The 24,917-nt window shown below is 41.6% G+C and overlaps 2 long non-coding RNA genes across 6 annotated transcripts in view; one reads left to right on the forward strand and one right to left on the reverse strand.

Annotated features, from left to right (window-relative positions):
• Positions 1-24,917, forward strand: part of LOC309380368 — a 664,373-nt gene that overhangs the window by 270,093 nt on the left and 369,363 nt on the right. The window lies entirely within an intron of this gene.
• Positions 1-24,917, reverse strand: part of LOC309380351 — a 481,084-nt gene that overhangs the window by 7,998 nt on the left and 448,169 nt on the right. For all 5 annotated transcript variants that reach the window (XR_014172855.1, XR_014172856.1, XR_014172857.1 and 2 more), the window contains 2 exons: positions 19,712-19,838; positions 19,012-19,104 (listed from right to left, as the gene is read on the reverse strand). This is a non-coding gene — a long non-coding RNA (uncharacterized lncRNA). The remainder of the gene's footprint in view (positions 1-19,011; positions 19,105-19,711; positions 19,839-24,917) is intronic.

Genomic DNA, 24,917 nt, shown 5'->3' on the forward strand with positions numbered 1-24,917 from the left:
GATACTCTTGGAAAATGAGTAGTTGGTAAAGAAACAAACACATTCTTTTTTTAAGGTTACATTTAACACTCTGATTTTTCTTCTTCTTCATTTTAGGAGTTCCTTATATTACAGTATTTTCCTTTCATAATAGGAGTCTTGCATTTAAATGATGTATTAAGTATGTCACAAGCAGTTCCTTTTCTTTGGTAGGAGGAGTTAGCAGCTCCAACATTCAATTGACCTGTTTCCAAATAATCTACAGGAAAAAATGAAGATTAAGTCCTCTAACAAGAGCAGTTTTCACAGTCTAGCATACAAAGAGAAGGATTCAGTAAAAAGATGAGAGGGCAAGCCGCATTGTGCTGGCTCACTTAAATCTTATTTCCAATTCACTAAATGTGTTATTTGACTTGGCAAGTGAGCTGGTATGTGTATTAGATCAGCAGGGAGCCTAATCAAGGAGGTGCCAAGTTTGCTGCAGCCCCTCTGCACAGCATTAGCCTCAACTAGTGACCTTAAGCAAAGTGGGTGGTTGAACCCAAAAGAGAATAGCATTAACTTTTACTTGAAGTTCAGCCTGATTTGAAGTCTCCTTTTGTGTGTTATTCAAAAAAAGAAAGAAAAAAGAAAAAAAGAAAGAAAGAAAATGCAAAAAGCATTCAACAGAACTGAATCTAGTCTGCTCAGCACCATCTTCACATGCAAGGCTTTATAGAAGCTTGCCTCCATTAATGCTGACACATGCAAAAGAAATGAAAAGCATTAACTCAGCTAAAGCACTTGATTCTGCAGCTGCAGAACAATTCACTTTGTAACCCAATAACTTGGAGGGTGGTTTCCCCCCCCCCCCATCCTGATAAAATGTGAATTTGCTAATTGCCAACAAGAAGTGATTTTCAAATATTAATAGCACTGTGGACAAGAAAATAACTAATAATAGCACTGTTTATGCCATATGGCAGGGTAGATTTTTGTTCAGAAAAATTAGAACACATTTAATTTTGATCAATGATTTTTCTTTTTTAACATACTAAGGCTGCAATCCTAAGCGATCTTATTAGGAAAGAACCACCATTGAACCCAGAGAGACTTAGTTCTGAGTGAACATACACCCAATTGCATTAAAAATCTAGTTAGAATGGGAAGTTTCACTTTTTAATATGCAGCCAAATTTCATGAATGTTCAATACTTTATTTTAAATCGGAAAACATCACACCCCTAAAAAAAAGTTCGTTTTGTGACAGATGTTTCCATATTTGCATTGCAACATAAAATATTGTTACAAAGGTTGTGCGCCACCTGCAATCGCTGCTGAGTGGGAGCAAGATTCTAGGGGATTCCAGGCACTCACTCTGGGTCATGCTTCCATTGGGAATCAATCAAGATATGGTGAAAACTGTTGTGTCTTTTAAAATCATGGTTTATTTTACACATAGCGGTATTTACACCTAGAGACTTCAATGGAAGGGATGCTGAACATTATGCCCCATTGCTCCTCTCATAGCTTCAGCAAGTTTGGGTTGCAAGCAACAGCCAAAATGGCCCCATGTCCCTTGGAGCAGCCTCCTCCAGCCAGCGCCACATGGAGTTCTGCCTACCTCCTCCTCCTCCTTCCCAGCAGTCTCTGCAGAAAAACAACTCCTCCCCTTCCGCTTCTACCATCTTTCTGTAACCTCCATTTCCAAAGCCTCCTGCAAAAGGCAGTTTTTTCTGTGGTAACATCACGGCCCCTGTAATCTTGGCAGCCTCCCCCTTTCTTGTCTGATGCTTAATGTCTCACCTTTTGCCAGGGTAATGATTCTGCTTTCACTTTGTTCTTGCATGGCACCTCTCCAAGCCCAGCTGCTGAGGAAGCTGGCTTGACTTCAAACCCCACATTTGCTAATAAACCAACAGCACCACTGTTTTTAGGGCTGCTTCTTGCGATACATTTATACATGGCTATACCTATTTCTGCTTCTGCTGGCGTCCTCTAACTGCCAGAGAGGGGCACTTCTGCCTTATCCAAACCCTCCACAGTCTGACAGATCTGTGGTTTGTATTGTAGCCTTAAAAACTAATTCAAAAGTAAAATGAACTGGGCTTCTTGTAAGCCAGAACTGAAGGGTGGAACAGGGTAGCTAAGTTTCTTTGTTCCTGCAAATGGATAACCTCTTCCGCTGACAACTGAGTAGGCAGTGGAATGAGGTTGCATCCTGCTCTTCTTAATGGTTGAAAAAGAAAGCTGAAAAAACTCAGTAGGCTGTTGGTACATTTGTTTTAACAAGGCTCTATTAATGATTTTATTTTCTACAGCTAACAGAAATTTGGTTCCACAAATGCTCCTCAGAATTTTGTTGTGTGAATGCTGATGTTGAATATTCATAGAAAACACAATTCGAAGTCACAATGTTTCCTGCTCTGAACAAATTTCTGTCGTTCATTGAGCTGGTTTGAATTTACAGCTGTCCCGTGAAACTGATTAGGAAATTGCTGCATTTTATCATTGAAAAAGGTGTAATGCTGTGCACGTCAACAGGTTCAAATTGATTTGTTGAAAATGGAAAATATAGAGTCAAAACCATTCACTGAGGTTTTGACTCTAGTTATAACAGATTGAAATGGAATAGGATTTGAGGGTTGACTTACAAAACCCCAGGAAAACAAAAGTGCACAATCAAAACTATAACCCGTCCTGACCTCGTGTTGCATTACTGGACACCACCAGCATGCCAGGGAAGCAACTGCAAGAGAGAACGATATAAAGAGGGTAAAGTCTGGAGTGAAAAGTCACACCAAACATGCTGAAAGGCTGGTAGGCACCTCAACCTTTATTCTCTAATTGGGAGGAGAAGAGCTTTTACTGCAGACTCAGTCTACAATGTAGGCCGGCAGCCCAACTGGGCAATGCCCTTGATTTACGCAGTACACAGCTGTTCTATTCTAAACTCTTTAAATAGGCCTACTTTCAAACTGGGATATATTTTTAAACGGTAAAAAGGCATTTTACTAATTTTTTAAAAAATAAAACTTTGACTGCAAGAAATACTTGAAGTTGGTAATCATTTGCAGACTTCCTTCCCCTTCCTCGCTACAGGGATTGAGGGCAGGTGCACAGCTGGTTATCAGTACAACCCTTATTATGAACACCAATTATTAGTTTAAAAGATCTGCTATTACTATTTAGTTACAATCCTCCTCATATGACATTGAAGGGGGGGAGTCCAACGCCCTCCTTTCTATATAAATGTACATGTTTTTACATTTCCCACCCAGAGTCTTCAAATGAGAGGAAACTGTGTGAGTTGAGCCATTTTATCTCTCATTTAGGGGTTGAGATTTTATAAAATACCTTCATTTATGTGATCTTCCTGGCAGGAAGTTGGCTTTGGAATATATATATATATATATATATATATATATATATATATATATATATATATATATGGGGAAGAGCAGCAGAGGATATTAAGTGTTAAGTGCACCCAAAAACCTCACCTGCAACTAGTGCTATGAAACAGGTAAATATGAATAACTCCATCACTGAAGAAAACACTCCAGTGTCCACTAAGAAGGACCTTCTCCAAGTCTGAGGGGTCCTAAGAAAATATACTGTACAATGTGATGGGCCCCTTCCTCCATTTTAATTTCCAATAATACTCCAAAGCTATGTTGAGCTATTGTAACAAACTTAGATGCTTACTTCCCATGGACACCACTACATAAACCCATAGGTGGGAATTCACACTTGTGGTTGCCCAAGGCTGCCAGGTGCTAATGCCAGGCTTGTCCACTAAAGTTACTATATTTTCCTTTTGTTGTCTCGGTAATATTCTCTGTGCTTTTAATTTCTTACTGAAAAGGCAAAATCACCAACAGATACACTGTGGGTCATCTAGTCCAACTCCCTGCAATGCAGGAATCTCAATGAAAGCATCCATGACAGATGACCACTCAACCTCTGCATAAAAACCTCCAAGGAAGGAGAGTCCACAACCTCCTGAGGGAGTCTATTCCACTGTAGAATAGCTCTTACCACCTGAAAGTTCTTCCTGATATTTAGAATCAGAATCTCTTTTTGTGTAACATTAAACCAAGGGAGACTGTTCCTCTGTTGAACAGCTCTTATTCTCAACTCCTACAACTGTTCCTCATCAGGCTTGGTTTCCATAGACCCTTGATCATCTTGGTCACCCTCCTCTGCACAGCTTGTCAATATCCTTCTTAAATTGTGGTGCCCAGAACTGGATACACTATTCCAGGTATGGTCTGACCATGGAAGAATAGAATGGTACTATTACTTCTCTTGCTGTACTTCTGTTGATGTAGTCTAGAATAGCATTAGCCTTTCCTTTTTCTTTTGCTCCGGCATCACACTGTTGATTCATGGTAAGCTTGGGGTCTAGTAAGTCCACTAGATCCATTTCACATTGAAGGGGGGAGTCCAACGCCCTCCTTTCTATATAAATGTACATGTTTTTACATTCCCCCCCCCCCAGAGTTTCCTGCTTGGCAGGGGGTTGGACTCGATGGCTCTTGTGGTCTCTTCCAACTCTATGATTCTATGACATGTGTTACTGGTAATCTAGGTGTCCCCCATTTGTTCTGATCTATCACTAAAGAGTGGGTTTTCCCTTGGAAAGAAGTGGGGTATGGGGGAAACTGCTCAGACACATGCCTAGAAAGTGTGGGTCAAGCAGAAAACCATTCAGATCAGTGCTTTCTAGGTACAACACAATCAGAATTGTGGACGAGCCATTAGTTAATTTCTTTGAAGTGGATGTATTTACTTCGGGGGGAGGCGAGCATAGGATCAGGCTGTTAGAAACGTGGCATTTCTCTGCATGTTCCCTGCTCCTTGGGTGGGTGGGGAATATGCAAGGTGGCAAAGTCATATAATACATTTTATAGTTCACTACAGTATTTGGTCTGATGCAGAGACCTGCATTAAAACCGTAAAGTGCCCAAGAGCAAGGTTATATCTTGAATGTATTCTGGGTTACTTTAGTTCTATAAAAATGTTATTCTTTAAATAATGAGCATGTTGACCATTTAACTCAACAGTCCCCCCTCATACTTCATCAAAGGCCAATTAGCATAGTTAAGGTCATCCCAAAGGAAACTATTAAAACATAAATGTTTTTCATGTCTTCTAGTCTGGTATTTTTCTTACAGCAGTATATATCTCTTCAAAATTTCCTAATTAACAGTGATGTATTCCTCCTTCAGTCGTACAATTTGGGCATTTGCATATGATACATTTTTATATGAGATCCATTATTAAAACAATAACAGTGCTTTAAAGCTGCAAGAGTGCCTAGGATATAGGTAAAAAGGAACCTGATAGTTGGTTCCCTGCAAGAACAATAGAAACTTACTCACTAAGGGTACTGTGCAATTCCCCATCACATCCTCCCCTCCTATGAACATGTGTCAATTTTTATATTTTTTATATTTTTGCATTTTCTGACCTTTTGCATGAGAGGCTGAGCTCAAGGAAAGATTTATGTACCGTATTTTTTTACTCTATAGGACGGACCCGAGCATAGGACGCACCTTGTTTTAGAGGGGGAGAACAAGAAAAAAAAATCTCCCCCTCTCTGCGCAGCACCCCTTCAGCGAAGCAGCAGGAGAAACAGAGCCCCTTCCATTTCTTTCTCCTTCCGCTTCGCTGAAGGGGTGCTGTGCAGCTCTCCCTCTCCCACATTGCCTTCGCCTTCAGTGAAAGCAACCTGAAGACTCTGGAGTGCAGCGGGAGTTCCCGCTGCGCTCAGGAGGCTTCAGGCAGCTACCTTGGAAGCCTGGAGAGCGAGAGCTTGTGGGGCTGGTGGTGGGGAAGGCTTGGCTTTCCCCCACCGCCAGCCCCAAAGCACAGGTCGGGGAGCAGCGGAAAGGCTGCATGCAGCCTTTGCACTGCTCCCCGAGCTTTTGGGGCTGGCGAGGGAAGCCTGCCCCCCCCCAGCCCCAGGGACCACACATTCTCTCCATAAGCTGCACAGACATTTCCCCTTAGATTTTCAGAGGAAAAAAGTGCATCTTATGGAGCGAAAAATATGGTACTTAACTGCATGCAAAATCATCACATGGAGTATCATAGCATCAAGGAATTGCATAATTGGAAGGGACCACAGGGGTCATCTAGTCCAACCCCCTGCAATGCAGGAATCTTTGCCCAATGTGGGGCTTGAACCCACAAACCTGAGATTTTGAGTCTCATGATCTACCAACTGAGCTATCCCTGGAGCCACAGAGTAGATGCTAGGCATGCAGTTCTGCTCCTATTGAAATAAATAGGACAACCGAGGCCACAATTCCAAACAGGTTTAAATGTTCTCAAGCCAATTGATTTCGGTGAGCTTATGTGCATTGAATACGTGCTGAGTTGAAGGTCCTAATTTATTATTTATTCATTTCTTCCCATTTAGGAAACTTGGAAACCATTGCTTAAATAAAAACTTCTTTAGATTCAAACTACAATATTAAGATTTTCCCAGTTGCTTTACCACAATGTTTCTTTCCTGTTCCCGCTGTGCTATATAACCGTGCTCCTGATCTTTTAAATCAGCCATTAAAAATATTAAAATCCATTCACCTCCTGCACTGATGTATTTGTGTGCCTGTCACAAACACCTCAAGGAATGGATTTGCCAAGTGAGTTAGCTAGAAGGAGCTGCTTGCTCCAGGTGACTGGCTAACAGAAGGGGTGGCTTAAATTAAAACATACCTAGGGGTGTGCACGTTTAAAAAATCTGGGTGAAACAGATGTTTAAAAATGATATTCGGTAAACAATAAATTCTCTCTTTATGAATTCACATCACAGAGTATTTTTGAGTAAGTTCAAAAGAGGTTAGACTCTATGGATCTGTTTCCAGAGGTTGGGGCACCAGCTCATTAAGGATAATAGAGCAGGCTTCCTAACTGCAAAAGGCACTGACTCAAATTTGTAATGATTTCACTTTCAAATTTCTTTTATCTCAGTTGCTGCTTCTTCAACAAATACAAGTGCTTGAGATATAATAAGCAGCCTAATGAGCATTGCAGCTGATTAGTAAAATACTGTAATACTTCCCCAGGCATGACACTTCCTCCCCAAAATGAAGTAAAACGGTTTTTCTCTTTTGCTCTGCTTTATTGCTAAACTGTGTGACCTCCCTTTAAAGTGCAAACCCAACTTGGCATGAGGACTGTGGGAAAGAGCAGGCTCTCATTAGGATACAACTTCATTTTTAAACGAGCTTTTAACTTCAATTTGCATATTCACCATAGTTTTACTCATGAAGACAAGGCACGGTGACTGAGGTGTTTGCCGTTTATAGCCGCCATTGGGGTGAAGTTGAATAATTTGACATTTTGGACTCAGTGGTCTTATGAGGGGGTGGTCATTATTGGATATCAACATCTATTACTTGACTTTCTTCGAAATATGGTAAATGAGCCCTGTTGCGAGGGGCGGGGGGAGGTTCTGCTCACTCTGGTGAGTGAAGCATGACCTTCTTCCCCAAAGCCTTGCCCTGATGACGCCACTGTACTTCTCCTGAGCTCCACAAAGCTTCTGCCCATCCCTCATTATTGCTGCAGGAGGATATTCTCAGGAAGACAGACACTGTTGTGGCAGTCCTACACTAAGGGTGCACATTGACTCTCTGTGTCCGTCCCCCCCAACAGTGAGGAGCATCAGGGAAATTCAGGTCATGATCTCATGTTCAGTGGTAGAGCACCTGTTCTGTAGGGTTTGTAGGACCTCAAACGGTGGAGAGTTTCCGACCAATTTAATATGGACTATTCAAGGGTCCCTGAATACCTGTGATGGTGGTGGATATTGAGAAGTGGTTCTGGCTTGCAGATTTAAGCATTGTAAAGACTCTCGTTCAAGCAGAATTGGGAACTTTACTGGTAGTAAAAGAGAAAGAAAGGTCAAAACCATTATGCATGTGAACTGGCTTTTATTGTCCAAGGCATTATGCTTAGGTATGTTATACTGTGTATTATAGTGAAAAACAGACGAATCCAAAAGGTCACCAGTTTGATCTGTCAGGAAATGGGTTTTCAGCCCAGCCTATTTCAGTCAGGCATACAAGCAACACCTATCAAGTAATTTTTTGGTGTGTGTGTGAGAGAGAGAGAGGGAGAGGGAGAGAGAGGGAGAGGGAGAGAGAGAGAAATCAGAGCCCTAGCAGTGTAAGATCATAGTAACTGCCTTGTGGGATCAGATTTATGCTTCATGTGATTCAATGCTCTTTTTGCCACAATGTCTAGCCGTGTGCCATGGAAACTTGCCTTAGCAAGCCATGATACAATAGCACAAACATCCAGTAATCAGAGGCAGGCTGCCTCAAGTCATAGAGACTCATAACTAACCATAACATCAAATTTCTAGACATCTTTGTTGCCTGAAAGAAGTGGCAAATTGTAGGGAAAGAATACCTTCCTGGCTTCAGCTGATGGCTACTAAAGGATTAGAAAGGTTCAGAAAAGGACAACGAAAATGATCAAGGGTTGCAATGAGGAAAGGTTACAACATTTGGTGTGTTTGGTTAAGAAGGAAGAAGGGATAATATTTTATGCATGGTGTGGACAAGCTAGAATTTGGAGCAATCCAATGCAGCCTAGTGTTGGAAGATTCAAGGCAAACAAAAGTATTTTGTCACACAATGCATAGCTAAAACTTTGGAATTTACTTCCACAAGATGTTGTGATAACTGTCAATTTGGATGGCTTTAAAAGAGGGTTAAATTCATGGTTTGTAAGACTATGAATGGATACTAGCCATGACATCTACTTTCTACTTCCTCTGTCAGTAGCAGTATGCCTCTGAACGCCAGTTGCTGGGAACCACATTTAGGAAGAGTGGAGTTGCTTTCTTCCTACTTGATGACTTCCCATGGGCATCTGGTTGGCCACCGTGAGAACAGGATGCTGGATTCGATGTGCTTTTGGACTGATCCAAAGGACTCTTATAATAACAATAATAATTTATTGTTTGTACCCCGCCCATCTGGCTGGGTTTCCCCAGCCACTCTGGGTGGCTTCCAACAAAGATTAAAAATACATTAAAATGTCACATATTAAAAACTTCCCTGAACAGGGCTGCCTTCAGATGTCTTCTAAATGTTAGAAGACATCTGATGGGAGGGCGTTCCACAGAGCGGGCGCCACTACCGAGAAGGCCCTTTGCCTGGTTCCCTGTAGCTTTGCTTCTCGCAGGGAGGGAACTGCCAGAAGGCCCTCAGCACTGGACCTCAGTGTCTGGGCAGAACGATGGGGATGGAGGCGCTCCTTCCGGTATAAAGGACCGAGGCCATTTAGGGCTTCAAAGGTCAACACCAACACTTTGAATTGTGCTTGGAAACGTACTGTGTTTTTATTAGAAGAAAGCAGACAAATGATAGAATTGGTTTTGTATAGAATTCACACACAAAATTTTCATAAAAGATCCAGTGGGCACAGGCAGGGAAGTTTCCCAAGTAGCTGATAGTGTACATTTTGACCTGACTGAGTTTTTAAAAAGCTGTTGGTGTGGTATGAAATGTAAAAAAGTCACTCATTCAGATATTATGTCTTGATGTATGGTGTCAGGGAACTGCCATCGGATTGAGAGGAGGAGGCGAGGCTCCACGACGATGCTGGAGAGGGGCCAAGTAGGGAGAGAGGCAGGTCTCCTGTTGGGGAAGAAAATCAGCGCTACACCAGGGATGGAGGGGGGCCAATGGGGGAAGCAGAGAGCAGGCTCAGAGACTCTTCACTGGACACCAGCGGGGAGAGCACAGGTCCTCCGCTACCCACGCCCTCCCTGCGCAGAAGACTTCCGTGCAGGGAGAGTAGGAGGAGACTGGGCGTCAAACAACTTTTATGTTGGAAAAGGTTTAAGAAACGCCCACTGTCGGATTCTGCCAGCGACTGAACAGCCACGAAGTGAGGGGCTGTCCGGCCAGGAAAGGTTTAACCAGGGGGAAAGTGGGGAAAGTGGTATCAGAAAAGGTCCACAGAAGGAGATTGTAGAGAGGCAATCACCCCTTTTCATAACAGAAGAAGAGGAGCCTTTGCATGTGAAAGCTTCTGGATCACAGCACATATATAAATTCACACAGAGTTCTTTGTACTGATGTACATTATATGAAACATCTGTGGTTCTCAACCAAACATAGTAGCACGCAGTATCTCAAGGGCCTTGTCCTCTAATTCAGCTTTTGGCTCTCTTTCATTTTGAGTTTGAAGACGGATTGCTTTACAAGGTAAAACAGCCTGCAGGGAATAGCAATTTCCTTTTCCTTGTGCAACAAAATAAATGTAACTTTTAAAACTGTTTATCTTTGATCAAAAATCTATTACTTAGCACACTAAATAAACAGCCCTGTAATTTGTCATAGAATTCATTGCTTCCTGTGGCTATTTTTAGTGTTTTTACATTTGCTGGTCAATTGGTAATGAGAGCTGATAGCCATGCCATTTGTTTCTTATTTTTGCAATGATCTCAGAGAGAGAGAGACAGAGAGAGGGAGAAACATTTTGAAATATGAGCTGTACTTTAATGTAACGGATAAACTGCTATGCTGCCAGGAATTTACCCAACATCCCCGCTCAGTAATCATGGAAACTCCAGTAATAACCATAACCCACAACCCACATGCAATAATGCACAAAACCACATGGAACACATAGGTTACATTTCTGTGGCAACATCTCCCCACAGCCTGCATGGCATTCCTGGAGCATGTTAAAGCAATGGCTGAATCACGTTAAGGTATTGTTTTATGAAAATGAACATATTGTAAATTTATGTAACCTTTTAATATCCCCCCCCTTTTGCTGCTTTGATTTTTATATTTTAGTAAAAACTGTTTGCCTACTACCAGAACACATCCTCAGTTGCATTTGCAAACTCCCTCCTTCCCCAATCCTTTGATGGTTAAAGAAATGGAGGAACACCAATGCCCTTTCATCATCATCATTAACAACATATTCATTCGTTCATTTAGAAAGATTTATAAATCACTTAAACAAAAATCTCTCTAAACGGTGCACATACAGTGGTATCTTGGGTTACATACGCTTCAGGTTACATACGCTTCACGTTACAGACTCTGCTAACCCAGAGATAGTGCCTCAGGTTAAGAACTTTGCTTCAGGATGAGAACAGAAATCGTGCTCTGGCGGCGCGGTGGCAGCAGGAGGCCCCATTAGATAAAGTGGTGCTACAGGTTAAGAACAGTTTCAGGTTAAGTACGGACCTCCGGAACTAATTAAGTAGTTAACCCGAGGTACCACTGTACTATTTTTCTGTTTTTACACTTACATTCCTGGCTACCACAGCATTTGATCTTTCACCCAAAGTCAAGGTAGAGGATGTGAAAGAGGAACTACATTCCATCACATGTCTTTACCGTTAAACAGGTAAACTACCAGTAAAATAGGTAAACACGCCAAAGAATCTGGAGACACAAAGTTGGAGAAGCCATTTCATGAGGCTTCATAAAACTCAGTTTAGATGGGATCTAGATTAAGTGATTGCAGATTATGACGAAGAAATGAATTTTCCCCTGAACTGGCAATGGCAACCATAAGGGATGGAAACAGGTAACAAAGGGTGTGTCATAACCTTTTGTACCATATAATGAGATAAGTGTACATCAGACACCTCAGTGTGGTTTTTGAAATACTCCATATTCTTTAGGCTCTCTGCTTTTTCACTTCCTCCTTTTTGGGACACATTATAGATGATGTGAGCCTCTTAGGAGTGTTAGGCTATAGAGGATCACGTCCCCAAGAAAGCAGTTTTGCTAACTAACATTAGAGCCTTTCTAAGCCCACACAGCTATAATTCTTCATTCTTCCTTGGCACAAATAAGTCTCACTTCAGAAAGTGAAGCAAGACCCTAATAATATCTGAAGTCCCCTGACAATTTTATATGTTCTGTCAGAAGAACTGAATTTATCTGCACTCACCTGTAGAAATGGATACAGCAACCTTTGCTTAGTGAATCCTTGGCATGGGGTTTATTCTTTCAGTTTGTTAGTTTATATCACTGATCTGTGGAGACCTCGCTGGTTTGGTTAACTATAATCCAACGCCTCCCTTCTTTAAAACAGCCTGAACAGCATCAATGAGAGTGACCCCTGGATTTGGGGGTGATGTGAGAATTTTAGTACAAATAAACAATGAAAGAAAATGTTTAACTCATCTTGGTGACTTTTTAATCTTTAATTGATGCATCAATAGTATTTATTTTATTAACTAAATCTGTATACCGCCTTATACCTGCTGATCTCAGGGCAGTTCACATTTTAGAAAAAAAAGGTGTGTGTGGGGGGACATAACAGAGATGTGTAGAATTATTTATGGTGTGGAGAAAATAAAAAGATACTGAACTGGCCTCAGATACCAATAAGCTTCTTTGTTTTAGTGTGTGCTGACTTCTGCAGCACCACATTAAAAAAAAAGTTGGAAAAGTAATTTTTGTTATTGATTAGAATCATACCATAATATCTTAGAGTTGGAAGGGAACCAAGGGTCATCTAGTTTAACCACCTGCAATGCAGGAGTCTCAGCTAAAGCATCCATGACAGACGATCATCCAATGAATTTCTGACCATGGGATCACACCCAGTAGCTCCTTAAGCTTTTTGAAACTGACCTTCTTAAAGTCCAGAGTGCATGTCTAACTACACACAGTTTCCCCTTGTGTCTGCATCATGAAACCCAGGAGAACATGATCACTTCCTCCCAAGTTTTTGAGTACTTCCACTTTGTCAATTGGTTTCTCCCGATTGGTGAGGATCAGGTCCAAGATGACTCCCTTGTTGCTTCTTCCACCCTCTGGAAATGAAATTGTCAGCAAGGCAATGGAGGAAATTGTTGGACCTTACATTCTTGGCAGAGTTTGTGTCCCAGCAGATATTGGGGAAGCTGAAGTCCCCCATGATTACTATATCTCTCCTTTTTGAACGTTTGGTAATCTGCTGAAGTAAGGCATCATCCAAGTCTTCAGTCTGGCTTGTTGGTCTATAGCAGACACCCACAGTAAGGTCACTGTTGTTTCTCTCTCCTACAATTTTTACCCATATACTCTCAATCTGCTTTCCATGCTCCAGGTCATGGATTTCTTCACACTTGTACACATCCTTTACATATAATGCCAAAATAAAGGTTGATTAAAATAAAGGTTGATCATAAATTCACACACAACACATCTTCAATATGCAACACACAAACTAACATTGCTTCAGAGATAACACAGTATGATTTTTCAATACAAGACCCCCACCTGCATATCATGAAAATGACAAAAGCTGTATAGAAACAGCTCTTGAGACTGTCAGATCTGAAGGACACAGAGAAAAAGCAAATAAGACAAGCCATTCCTCCCGGTGGAGTACAGGATCAGGTTTAAGGTGCTGGTTCTCACCTTTAAAGCCCTATACGGCCTAGGACCCTCGTACCTACGGGACCGCCTCTCCTGGTATGTCCCACAGAGAAATTTACGGTCTGCAAATAAAAACATCCTAAAGATCCCAGGCCACAGAGAGGTTAGGCTGGCCTCAACCAGAGCCAGGGCCTTCTCGGCCGCGGCTCCAATCTGGTGGAACGCTCTGTCACAAGAGACTAGGGCCCTGCAGGACCTGACATCTTTCCGCAGGGCCTGCAAGACAGAGCTGTTCCACCAGGCCTTCGGTCAGGGCGCAGCCTGACCCCCCTCCTCTGGCAATCGGCAATCTACACAGAATTTGCTTGATAGTTGCCATTAATTTGATTTTAATTTGATTTACTTAATTTTTATAATGAATGTTTTTAGAATGTCGGATTATTTGATTGTTAGCCGCCCTGAGCCCAGCTCCGGCTGGGGAGGGCGGGATATAAATAAAATTTATTATTATTATTATTATTAAGTTTACTCTAGCCACAAAACTCTGTAGGTCAAAGGAATAATTTCACCACTCAGTGCCACTTGGGAAATGTGCAATGTGGGGAAGACTTACTAGTTACTAAAGTCATACATTAAAAGAGGTGGAAGGGAAAAAAATGATTAAAATATGCATCCATGTGGTAAACCGACCATCTATCAAACCTTGAGTTTGCTAATCACTGTGTTTGTTGAGAAGAACAAGTGTGTCAGTCTGCCATTCATACATACTTTTTATACTGATAAAACAACTTTTATTATATAATACCCTTAAACTGATTATGACTTCAGGTGCTGTCCATAAAAGCAAAACAATAAATCCATACTTAAAATCCATTTAAATCACATATTCATGCATGTGTGAATTGGTGCATAGTTACTTATATCTTGTCAATAATCTTCTCTGATGAGAGTACAACTGACTAGCAGGCACAAGTGTATAGACTCACTGCACTTGATAAGTGTAGCTTGTCACATCCGTGTGAGCAGCAAACAAAAGTAGCCAAAAAACTTTTCAAACAGGCATCTGGGTTTTCCAGCTGTGCCTTCTGCAGAGGGTCATGTGTCCAGATTGTCAGGATTAATTTTGCACCATTTTCCATTCCCCTTGCTGTCTTTGTCATGAAAATGAGAAAGCATAATGAGGGGAACATGAGAGGTATTAATAGTCTGTGCTAACTGATTCCATGTCAAAGATAATGGTCACATATCACAGAATGGTGCATTTAACCAGTCTCAAAACCAACACAGGCACGAGGGCTGAAAATGGCATCATGTAATTTCACTGTCACAACCACTTAAAAAAGATTCAGATGCAGTCCTCCCCTCTGTATATAGCCACTGAGGAAGAAGAAGCAAATATACCAGTGCAAAGAATTCTCTATTTTGATGAAAATCATTGAATCATAAGCCATGAAATATTTTTCCCATGAAGTATTTCCTTAGAAGATCCAGGTACAGGGGATGTAATTGCATTGAGAGATCTTTAGTTTCTCGTGGGATGAGCTTCCTGATGTAAACATATCCAGGTAGGGTTAAAAAGAGGTTTAGGGATTCAGAAATGTACTCTTGCCCTGCAATGCTCTTCTAAAATGCTTACCGAACTGACAGGCCTGGTATGAAGATGGTTGCATAATTATTTTCTTCTGCCTGCCAGGTTGGAAAAGCAAAACTCTTGGTGATTCATTCATCCACAGCACTAGACGCTCCTACTTTTAAAAGTCTTTAAATACTTCTGGAGGCAGTAGAACTGGTGTCTGGATGACTTGGCAATCACTTTGTTTTAATAATTGCTGTTTTCAAAATGGACGGATTCTTAACCTCTGTCCTACCCACCGGCCAAATTTTTTTCCTTTCACAATCATCCACCTGCCAGTCTAGAATCCTCATGGGGAATTTAAAATGGAAGGATATAGTGTGGAAGCAGCTAGCTGTTTGTGTGAACGTAAACCTGGCTCTTGTAGTAATTTTATTGCCTTATGCTTCCCCACTCTTGTCTAAAAATTCACTAGCAAGTAGACCTGAGATGCCATGATTTGTGCTGCATTAAGCCTCAGCTATAACCTGAAAACAAACAAACAAACAAACAAACAAATAAACAATTTTCTGAGGCTTTTTTGAGGATTACTTCTGTTATTCATGGCATACCATGAAGTGATTATGTGCTTCATTGTCATAATACCCTGTGAGATAGATATGTAATATTGCCACTTCTCAGATGGGTAAATGAGGGTGAGAAGAGATAGCTTGGCTTAAAACATACAGAGAGCTATGGCTGAGCAACAAGGATTTAAACCTGGGTCTTCCCAAATTCCAGCATTCTAACCATTCTGACTCACCCAAATCCAATAACTTGGAACTTGTTGCTGTAATGCAACCAGGGACTCAAACCAGGGACCAGGCATCTTACTCTCTACAGTCCACCAGAGCAGCTGACAGGTAGAGGGAGCTGTTGCTCTGCTGCAGTACACAGATAATAGCAGGAGACAGGCACTGTAGCCAGGTGTTCTAGCATTCCAACACAGTCCTGGCTATTATTTTATTTCCACAAATTTCAATACCACTGACATTAAGACATAATATCATAGTGGTGAACAGCACAACCCTCCCCAATATAATTACACTCATGAATAAAGTACAAAATGCATCACAAAACATTGGATCATAGATGATAGATAGATAAATAGATAAAAAGATAGATTAGATAGATGATAGATAGACAGACAGATAGATAATATGGATAACTTGTTGCTTCATCTGAGCAACTCATTGCTAAAGTCTGCTGTGTACTTGTCTGCGGAGCAACTGGCCTTGTGCTGAATTCATTCACACACATCAGAGTGGAAGGCAAAGAACTGTGTGAAGTACATTTGTCTGAGTCCCACCCTTTTCCAGGAGTTAATTCCTGTTTTCTTCCCCCTGGGGGTATGCAGAGGTACACATACCACTAAATGTTTTGTGAATCTTTGTACTTTAGTCCATTTATTTTATTTATTTTTCCTGATTTGAACTATAAAGTGGTGATTTTCTTCAGTCAAATGAGAGTACCCATAAACATTTTTAAAGAAAAAAATCACTGATTAATTCAACTGTGAAATATGGATAATGGAATATTCCCCCAAGGCATTGCCACAAACTGTGCACTTTCCCCCATCTGAAAGATCCAAGAAAGTCCAGGAGTGCCTAGTATGTCTCACCATTCTGAAATGTGCATATTCTGGGCATACTTATATGTTGCTCAGCTGTTCTTCATTGTGAAGGACACTTTTTCAAGTTCTGTGTTTATTATTTACTTATATGCGACTTATCTGCAAAAATGGCTTTCAAAGCTGTTACATGTTTCCGTCATTGGTTTTGTAAGATCTCTTCCCATGGTGACAGCTAATCTTACAGATTAAATAAATCTCACACAAGATTGACCTGGATAATACCCCCAATAGATATCTCCAAAGAGGTAAGAGTAAGATTCCACAGAACCATAACATTGTCAAAGTAGAGATGATGGTCATAAGAATGTGGCCTGTCTAGTTTTCAATTGAACACACTTCTAAAATCCTCAGTGCAAAAAAGCTTCAGTAAAATAAATAAAAATTATTGAAAGGAAGGTTGACGCCTGCAATGTTAGCTCAAAAGCTATGAATAGTTCCTGGCCTATACGTGATGGAAGAGCCTTGCCATGTTCTAAGGCAAGAGGTGGGCAACCTGTGTCTGTCCAAACATTGTTGGATTACAGATCCCGTTGGTGTTGTTGGGTGCCGCAGATTGTCCATGTCCTAAAAAATGTGCATTAGGATCTTTAGAAAGGAGGGAGTCAAAATATCATCTCAACTCCTGCTGGAATATTATTTATACTATTGGGCAAATGAATCACATTGTGACTCATCTCCCAAAACATCGTGACAAAAATAAATAAATAACAAATAGATGAAGAAACAGCACGTCTCCTTTCTCAGAAACCTGATGAAGGCCGTTTCAAAGGAAACAAATGTCAGCTGTGTGCATGTGTGTGTGTGTTTGAGGCTCATTCCTATGAATAGATGGATAATTTTAAAATACCCTTAGGCTTCAAAGACGATTAACAAGTGATTTACCCCCCCACCCCCTTTGATGATGCAAATGGTGACGATGACAGCTTTGTTTTCTCCTAGGTTGGGAGGGAAAGGCTGGTAGTAGGTACAATTAATTCAGCGCAAGTTGTTTAATGCAGTCCTCACAACTTTCACGAGATCTGCCAAGAGATCCAGGCAGAAGATTGGCTTGGGTTCCTCAAGCAGCTGTTCAGCTTCCCACTTTGCTAGAGGTACATTGTCGCAGTAAGCAGCTGCTGAGAGTGTGGGAGAGAGATACTGTCAAATCGAAGCAACAGCAGCACTCAGAATTGAAAGAACGTCAATAGCAACAGCTCGAGAAGATGAACGGAGGGCAGTAAACAGCCTGCAGGAGTCAGCACAGGCAGGGCCAGCCAAAGACATATGCTACCTGAGGACAAGATGGCACCTCTCCCATTCCACATAAAAAGTAGAGCTGACTGGCAGTTAATGCTGGTAACACAACAGAGTTCTCTACTATACCTGAGGGCAGCAGGCTGGCTTAGAGGGCACAGGGCAGCTTGCATGGTTCACATAGTTCTCTCCAGTGTCTGCCTCTCACTATCTGCTGCCTGAGGCAGTTGCTGCACTCTGCCGAATGGTAGGGCTGTCCCTGTTCATTGGCACAGATCACAGAATCATGGCCTTTTAAGCCATCTTTTCCAACTCTGAGCAACACAGGAAATCCAGAACTAGATCATTTCCAAAGATGGCTATCTGGCTTCTGCCATAAGACCACCAGCAAGGGAGAGCCCGCCTTCCTTCAGACAACTAGTTCCCTTGTCAAACTGTGCTTATGCTTAAGGGGTTTCTCATGATGTTCAGCCCAAATCTACCCTCCTGTAACTTTGGATCAAGCCCTGCCTCCTGGAGCAGCACGAAAGAATCTTTTCCCTGTTCTATGTGATGCCCCTTCAGGGATTATGTATCTTCTCTTGATGTCATCATCCATGCTAGCCATGGCAGAGCTAATGCGCTGTATGCAGAAGGTCCAAGGCTCCAGTCTAATGTATCCTGCGACCCGAGAAACTTGCCATTTTAAATATTCCATGTGTCTGACTAGAATGGCAGACTCCATATCATGATGCTCAGCCAGTCGTGTATCAAACCTGCACCTGTTTTACTCCATGGGTTTGTCTGGGAGGAAAAAGCCTAGCTATCTCCACCCTACTTCTCACCTTGTATAGGTGAAGTCTTGTGTTAATTGCATCTTCCTGCAGCATCCTCCGCCCATGTGGGACCCCCTTCCCTTATTTGTCAATTGCTCCTCCAGCTGTCACTCACAATCACTCCAATTAAATAACATAAAAATGGCACCATGCCTATAGATTTCATCAACCACCAGCAGCTGCAGTGACCCTAGGTGTAAGCTTTTGATATGTTACTTTGCCTAGTACAGGACTAGTTAGACCAGTGTTTTTCTTTCCCATTGGATTGTGAGAGACTCTGGCACAGCCTTTGCAGCATAACATCTTCCAACAAAACTTGGTAGGATAATCACCATAGCATCATAGCAGCGGCTTTTCAAATATTGCTTTCAGTAGCCGCACTGTCATGCCTTACCTCTCAGTGTTTTATGCCCATGTTGATTCAAATGTCCAATGAAGTCCAACATTCGGCTTCAAAATTACAAGATTCTTCAAGCTGTTAACAATTCTGAAAGGGTACAGATTCAGGCATTATAAATCCACACATATCTGAGAAAAGCAGAAACTAAAATAGAGGAAGAAAACCTGAAGTAAGACATGTAACTATAGGGATGGTAATAAATTAGAAAGGGAATTCAATTCTTGCTAAGGTTTGGCACTTGAATAACAAATCCAACACTTCAATAACTTCACTTACATTCTTTGTGAAGGGTCTGGCATCATAGATTATTTACTACCCTCACATCTGTATGATAAATAATAGCTTAGGAGTTCCATTTTTTCTGCTACTTCAATTAAAGTGTTTCTTAAAAAATACCCTCAATGCAATTTTAAGGCAGGAGATGTGAGCTTGCTGAAGCAAAAGAAATCATCAGATATATTCATCCAATGGTTAGGTTTCCCAAATCAGTAGTAATGGTGGGCTTTCTGCTGCTAGTTATGTGGTTCATAGTACAGATTTTTGTTTAATATGCATCTTCTTCAGAGTCAAACACATAAGTGCTCCCCTCTTAACTAGTTTTTAAAATGCTTGTTATAATACATGCAATACTTCTCATTTATCACGAGGTGTCACTATAGCATCACCTACACTCTAGGAAAAAGATAAGCATTACCTTCATAGGAACCACAAGGATAACTCCCTGGAAAACTGTCCATCCTTAATAATGCTCTATGACAGGCTGAGAGAAATCATCCTTGTTCCACTCATGGAGCCTGCATTGTGTTCATACAAACAACAACCTTGAAAGAAAGTCAAATAGAATTACGATGTGAGTATAAGAGAATTTTACGATCACATGGGTCTAGGATAGTACAAATGTATGCTGTAATATAAGTCCTGCAATTTGGGCACGTATTATCATTGCTGTGAGAAAACTGTCACCAGCATTTTAAGAAGGGACAATAATATTCTTTCTCTTCTAAAAAAGCATCAACATACTGAGTAATCAAGAGCTATCTACTCTGAAATGTGTGGCTTACAACAAGCTCAAAAAGTGGAGGGAATTAAACCTTGAAGGTCTAGAGGGGATGCTGAATTTCAAGCTGCAGAAATCCAAAGCCAGCATTTACAGCACTGAGCAATGGTTCTAGGTCATTGTAGCTCAAGCTGTTCAAACACCCACTAGAATATTTTGTTTCCCATCGGTGTGCAAACAGGAAGTTGAGAAAAAAGGAAGTTGAATGAACCAATTTCTATAGCTCACTGCAAGCCTTGTGTGTAGAAAGCCCACAGGATTTTGCAGCCTGCCAAATACTGTGCCTGTGTTTCATTTTTTCCCTGGTTTTGTTTGGATAATAATTTACAAACACTGAGATGAGTTTACCATATAGAATGGCAAATTAAAATAATCAGAACAAAAACAGCTTCTGTGATATAATTTGTAGGGAACAGATCGAGTAAATGGCGGAGCTTAAATAAAGCATAGCACCTGGTAATTTTATAACTTTTAGGAAATTGGAGTGTACGGGCAGGAAAACAGGAGGTCTCGTTCTGTTTTATCTATTGAATGAGGGGTGCTTCACTTGATCTGTTTTTATTTCAGCAAGATGCAGCTTTCTGTGAAAGTGGTAAGAACTGAATGCGTGGCAAAAGAGCCATCTGATGGTTTCACTGAGACCCCAGATGGCAGCTCATCTTGAAGTTACGACAAAATATTTAAAAGTGGATTGAGCGGTGGTATCGGGCATGGTGAGCATCAGGGCTGTTTCCCCCTACATTTCAACTTTCATACATAGGACGCAGCCTTATGGTGAGCCTTGAACTGGTCCATCTAGCTCAGTATTGTCCAATGGCTGGCAGCAGTTCTCCAGGATTTCAGGGAAGGAGAGGTGTGAAGAACTGAACCTGGGACCTTCTACATGCAAAGCAGATGCTCTACCACTGAGCTATGGCCCTTCCCAGTAAGCTGCCTTTCAGCATGAACACTGGATTTGATCCAAAGTATCCCTTCTTCCAAAGGAAGAACTCTTCCTCTACTAGAGACGTCCCACTGGGGCAGGTTGGTTTCTGATAACACATTTTCTGTGTAGCCATTTATAATTGGTATCCTGATAAACTGGTGTTTCTCCATGTAGTGATCGGAGGCTCGGATGCCTGGGCAGGCCGGGTCATCCTCTTATATACCTGCTGGGATTGACAAGTCATCTGACCCTCACCTGAATCTCATAGCTCTCTTGTAGCTGCCTCTGATTAGTTATCATTTAACTCTTGGAAATAATTGGGGGAAATAATTAGCATCACGCGTCATGTGCATGGAAGTTGCCGAACCAATTAACCAACTAGAAGGATTACTGCTAATAGCACCAGTTATCCTATAACTTGATATTGCTGGATAGTTTTGATGAACTGCAAAAGCATTTTTAGTTTGCTTTCTGTTGTCACCCTAGAACTTTTCTATATTAGTGCCACTTTGTTTTCTACGATTCCTTGCAAATGAAGGAAAACAACTTTTCTGCTTGTATATGTTGATAATATAATTTTGGTTACTGAGGACAAACAACATTGTACAAAAACAAGATTGGGTGCAGGCCTGGCCAGGACATAGGCATTCTGACTGTGACAAAGGTGACCTGTGTGCTTGCTTGCTTGCTTGCTTGATTAACAGCTGTTGGGAACTTCAAGGTCCCTGCTTTCCCTTCTTATGGTCTTTGTACTGGACCTGGAGACTCTAATAGAGAGCATTCCATGTCAAGAAGGAGGGCAAGTGGGCACTCTATCAAATGACAGGGCAGGAGTTACATGGATCAGGGCCTTTTCACTGGTGGTGCCCATTTGTATGCCTCGCTCTTCCCAGACCTGCTCTCTTTTGGCCTGTATTTTGGAGCTTTATAATTTAGGAAGACTTTGGAAGAACTGGTTGACAAGTCTTATCGGTTGCTGACGTATCAGCGGATTTTATTTGCTGCTATTCTGTGTTTCTGGTGCACCAGGCTTTACACCAGTGTAATAGAGTTGGCCAGGATGCCAGAAGGGATACAATTTACAAGCTTTCTCCATTATCTGCATAGCAGGGGGTGTTCAGTCAACAGTGCAAAGGCTGAGCTGAAGCATTCCCAGATGGTTACCTGCTTTCAGCAATAGGGGTCGATGTTTGGTAGTACCCAATTGTTTAGCCGTCAGATTCTAGAGCTCCCTATTGGTGGCTCTTAGGTAATTCACAAAATACGGAGTCCATTCATAAAACATTGTGTTCATTCATAAAGCAGTAACATAAATCTTCATTGCTACATATTGGGTGTATATTTCAGCGGTTGAATGTACAAGTTTATGGCCATGCTGTAGTGTAGTGCTTATGCAACTGTGAATAAAAGGTGGCTGGGCTCATTGTCTCGGGGTTGGGGGGGGGAGAGGTGACAAAACTGATTTCCAATAAGTGCCCCCCTTATTTCCATAACAAGCCCTTGAGTCTGTACTCTGAATAGTGACACCAGGGACCTAGAAGGTGCAGGGCTTGTCAGTCCAACCACTGCACAGTCTCATCAGGGATGACCTGAAGGCAATTGGAGCAATTGGGCCAACTTGGGCCCCACAGGCTGCTCCTAAGGGGCCCCCTGCACCAGGGCAATCTAGATGGATTTTATTTTGCAGACTTTGGCTGTGAACTGGGGCCCTACAAAAAAAATTTCAAGCTGTACCCCACTGCTTCAAATTGGGTCCCACTGGGTTTACAATTTTGGGAAAGAGGAGAGTGTGGCACTGGGGAGCGGGCAGGCTGGTGAGGCCCCCTAGACTTAGAGGCCTGAGTTGCCCTGCCCTTGCATGAAGTCTTGGGTTTGCAATTTTGGGAGAGGGAAGACTGCCCGCTGAGGAGCAGGAGGGCTGGTGAGGCCCCCTAGATTTAGAGGCCCTAGGCTTCAGCCTACTTAGCCTATACATAAATCCGGCACTGCTCAGCACAGTGTGGCTATGATCTGAAACCACCCTAAAACAGCTCCCATATATTTGAAGAGATGTCAGTTGACTATATTGGGAGTTCTATGGGAGTTCTAGGCAATTTATGGACAAAGACACCAGTCCCTTCTTGTCATCGCTGGAAAGGTCTTGTCATCCCATATGAAGAAGAGTTTGGTCTGCTTAAGCTTGGTTTTGTAAAATGAGAAAGGGTTTCCTCCTCTGAGATGAGAGAGGTCTGCTCTCAAGAGGTCTACAACAAATCTGATTTAAGCAAATGTGTATGTGGGTTTTTCAAGTCTTAACCTGACACTTTGGCTTTATGAAATAGTGGAGGTATTACTGCAAACACAGACCAGTCACTCACAGGAACAGCAGTGTCTTGTGGGGGAGGCAGTTTGGTAACCCATGCCAGCTTTATTTAGGCTGGCAATCAGTAAGCACAGATCAGGCCCTCTGCCAGCCCATGCTGGCTGTGAGAGTAGCTAGGGATCCAACTGGTTCGGGATTTCATTCTGGATCAGGGAATATTTTAATGTTGTTGTGCGTTTTTTTTAAAAAAAAATTTAAATTATGAAGTTTTCCATGCCATCTTGTGATATTTTAAATTCCGTGTTAGTAAAAACATCACGGTGCATAAAATATTCTACATACTGGGATGTAGGATGATGTTCTGAAGATAATTCATATTGTACCATGGTGATGCCAACTGCCTTAGTTTGTAACTGTTTCTATGAGTGCAATATATTTCTCTAAATACCATTGGCTCTTCCACAGCTCACTCTACAGAGGCCTTCTAGATTAATATATGTTCTTTAATAAAGACACTATCATGCAGAATTTAAAAATAATTCTCTGTTTCCTTAGAAGCTCGGCTGCAGAGTAAAGGAATCTGGAGACAACAGAAGTCTCAACATCGCCATCTCTTGGAGACTCATAACATTTGTTTTAGCCCCTGTACTGTACTTTTAAAAACTGAGCTGTAAGTCATGACAAACAGAAGTAAACAGTTGGAAGAGATTATTCGAGTTACTATGCAGCAGACAAAGGGAAGTTGGTGGCATAGATCTCCAAACAATGGATGTTCAGAACATATTCTGAGATAATTACAATTTTATTTTTTAAAAAAATCATATATCAAGGTATGTTTGTCATGTTGCACATGCTAGAGTCAAGGCATGATTCGATCAGTTAGATGAAAGGAGTGGGTGGCACATTTTAGTGGCATGCATAAGTTTCAATCTGAACCATGGCCTGAGTGAACTCAAATAAAGAAAAATAAATGATTGGCTAAAATGAACTGTCATCTAATGAATAGACAAATAAAAAAGAATCAAATGTTACTGTACCCGTATTCAGAAGGATAGAGACAACAGGACCTTTAAATCATGTTTTGAAAGCAAAATGTGTCCCTCCCCAATTAAATAGGACTTGTGCCAATTAATCAGCAAAAACTGACTAAAGTTGCAATGCTTCACCAATTTATTAGCATAGCCATGGATCAATTATGAAGCAGCTGCATGTGGAGGAGCGGAGACACTAACCCGGTTCCCCAGATTACGAGTCCACCGCTCTTAACCACTACACCACACTGGCATGGACATGGACACAAGACATATAAAGGTTGGGCGTGCTGAGGAGGGAGAACCAGTGGATGTGATGACAGTTTCCCCCTTAAGCATATAGACTGTACTTACACTGATCACGTCCTCGGGGCTGAGGTATACTTACATTGCTCGCAGTTGAGATAACCCATGAGCAACACACAATCTTGTGGTTGCTCTCCACAGGGTTCCCACAGAATAACTGTTGCTTCAAAAACAGTGGCCCATATTAGCTTTTGTAAGTGCTCAGGCTTATCAGGAAGAACAGAAGAGTACCTAGAATTACCTCCAGGCAGACAGTAACACACACTCTGTCACTACAAA

This window comes from Podarcis melisellensis (assembly GCF_964234715.1).
Source record: "Podarcis melisellensis genome assembly, chromosome: 11".
In the NCBI taxonomy this organism is placed as follows: Eukaryota; Metazoa; Chordata; class Lepidosauria; order Squamata; family Lacertidae; genus Podarcis; species Podarcis melisellensis.